Source organism: Lactuca sativa, chromosome 3 (assembly GCF_002870075.4).
Source record: "Lactuca sativa cultivar Salinas chromosome 3, Lsat_Salinas_v11, whole genome shotgun sequence".
Lineage (NCBI taxonomy): Eukaryota > Viridiplantae > Streptophyta > Magnoliopsida > Asterales > Asteraceae > Lactuca > Lactuca sativa.
Window position 1 is genome coordinate 218,061,491 of NC_056625.2, and position 2,891 is coordinate 218,064,381.

The window sequence follows — 2,891 nt, forward strand, 5'->3', positions numbered from 1 at the left end:
GTCTGGATCGTCCTCTGCCTCTGGCCATCTGTCTGGGGTGGTACGCTGTGCTGAAATGTGACTGAGTGGCCAGTTCCTCGTGGAACTTCTTCCAGAATCTATATGTAAATCGAACATACCTGTCAGAGACTACTGACACTGGCACCTCATGCCTAACCACCACCTCTCGCACATAAATATCTGCTTATTTCTCAACGAAGATGCTCTTAGAAATCGGAGTGGGCACTCTTCGTCAATCTATCCACAATCACCCATATAGTATCCACACCGCTCGCTGTCCTCGGTAACTTCGCGGTGAGGTCCATGTAGATCTCTTCTCACTTCTACATATAAATGGGTAGAAGCTGAACCTTACCATGCGACCGCTGACATTCGGCCTTGACCTTCCTGCAAGTCAAGCACCACTCCACAAACCAAGCGATCTCCCACTTCATGCAGGGCCACCAGTAACCTAGTCTCAGGTCTCTATACATCTTTGTAGCCCCCAGGTGAATAGAGAACTTGGTTTGTTGTGCCTCCTCCAGAATCCTTTGTCTCACACCCCCGGTTATCTGTACCCATACCCGACCACATTGTGTTAGAAGACCACGACTATCCCGCACAAACAAGGGAAATTGCCCCTGAATCCGCTCTATCTTCCAGTTCTCTTTCTTCAAACCCTCCACTTGAGCCTTCTTGATCATATCTACCAGTAAAGAGACCACCATAATCCTCAAACAAACATTCTTGATCAGAGAACCCGCCATCTTGCAGCTTAAGGCATCGACCACCATGTTGGCCTTCCCTAGATGATACAAGAGCTTGCAATCATAATCTTTAAGTACATCCAACCACCTCCTCTGCCGCATGTTAAGGTTCTATTGATCCATCAAATACTTCAAACTTTTATGGCCAATGATGACGATGCACCGAACTCCACACAAGTAGTGCCTCCAAATCTTAAAGGCAAACACCAGCGCCCCTAATTCCTAGTCGCGATTGAGGTAATTTGTTCAGTGAGGCTTCAAATGCCTCAAAGTGTATGCGATCAAATGCCCTCTCTACATAAGTACATCGCCTAACCCTGATATTGATGCATCACAGTACACTACAAATTATCCAGCCCCTCAGGTAGTACTAGAATTAGAGCCTCACATAACCTCTATCTCAAGGTCTCGAAAGCCAATTACTGATCCAGGCCCCATCGAAATGTCACATTCTTCTTGGTCAAGCGGGTCAAAGGCACCGCAATCTTGGAGAGATCCTGGATGAATCTCTGATAGTACCCCGCTAGACCCAAGAAGCTACGAATCTCAGATGCGTTCTTTGGTACTTCCCACCGCATCACAGCCTCAACCTTGGTTGGATCCACCAAAATACCCTCCTGATTGATGATGTGACCCAAAAATTGCACCTCTCACAACTAGAAATCACACTTTGAGAATTTGGCATAAAGCCTTTCTGTTCTCAGTGTCTCCAATACCTCCCTCAGATGTTGCTCATGCTGTTCCTTGGTCATAGAATAGACCAAGATATCATCAATAAAAACAATCACTGACCAATCCAACATCGCACAGCCTGTTCATGAGATCCATGAACGTTGCTGGGGCATTGGTGAGTCCAAATGGAATCACCACAAACTCATAGTTCCCGTACCGAGTCATGAAGGTTGTCTTCGGTATCCTCATCCCTAACCCACATCTGATGGTACCTTGAACAAAGATCAATCTTGGAAAACCAAGATGCACCCTACAGCTGATCGAACAAATCATTTATCCTCCGGAGCAGATAACGGTTTTTCACCGTTAGCATGTTCAGCTCTCAGTAATCAACATACATCCTGTATGACCCATCCTTCTTTTTCATAAACAGGATCGGTGCTCCCCACGAAGAACTACTCGGACGAATAAACCCTTGGTCTACTAGCTCCAGAAGTTGCGTAGATAGCTCCTACATCTCGAGCGGAAAGACATTCCGAAAATCTCGTACAACTGCCACACTACCCAAATCTGTCGTAGGCTCGACCCTCGTATCTTAGATGCATGCCAAGAATCCCGAACAACCATGATCGACAATCTCCTCGCCTTCGCAGCTAAACAAAGGGTTGGCCCCTGCGAGCCCCTCTCAACATATATAACTAGTTCTCCCCTACTTGGGGTTCGAACCCTCACTAATTGGTGTTTGCAATCTATCATGAACCCATTAGCCCCCAACCAATCCATCTCGACTAGGCGATGATCACTTTCAGCCCTCACAACGGTATAAGAACTAGATCAACATAAAACCTCTCCCCAAGCACATTCAGGACACAATCCCGATATACCCTCGTAGCACTCACGGTACGGTCATCCGTAATCTCAACCTAAAGCCGGGAATCTAAGGTCCCCAGAGCATCCCTAAACTTCTTGCTAAACACAAGAGATACAAACGATTGGGTAGCACCCAAGTCGAATTGAACGTAAGTCGATATACCATTAACCAAAGAGGTCCCTATACATGAGCACAAATATACACATGAGAAATGCAAATAAATATAGAGCAAGAAGATAAGAAATGTAAAGAGGCGCCACCACTGCTCCTCCTCCCTACAACCTCGGTTAATCGGCCTTTTTATGGCTATTCTGGTTGAAGTGGAAACGAATCAGACCCTTCTTGGGGCAATCCCATCTCAAGTGACCCGGATGGCCACATGCATAAGTTACTGGGCCCGTCCCCCGAAAAGATCCACCATGAGATTTCCTAGACTTGGCACACTGGCTACGGCCCTACTGGCCCTACTATAAGAGTCCGAGGTATTAGGATTTTAAGCCTGACCTACTGTTGTTTGTGCATGTTCTGGTTTCCGCTTGGTGCGAAACTCCAACTCTATTTCCCTCTCACGGGCCTTCTCCATCATCTCGTTTAGGGTCTTA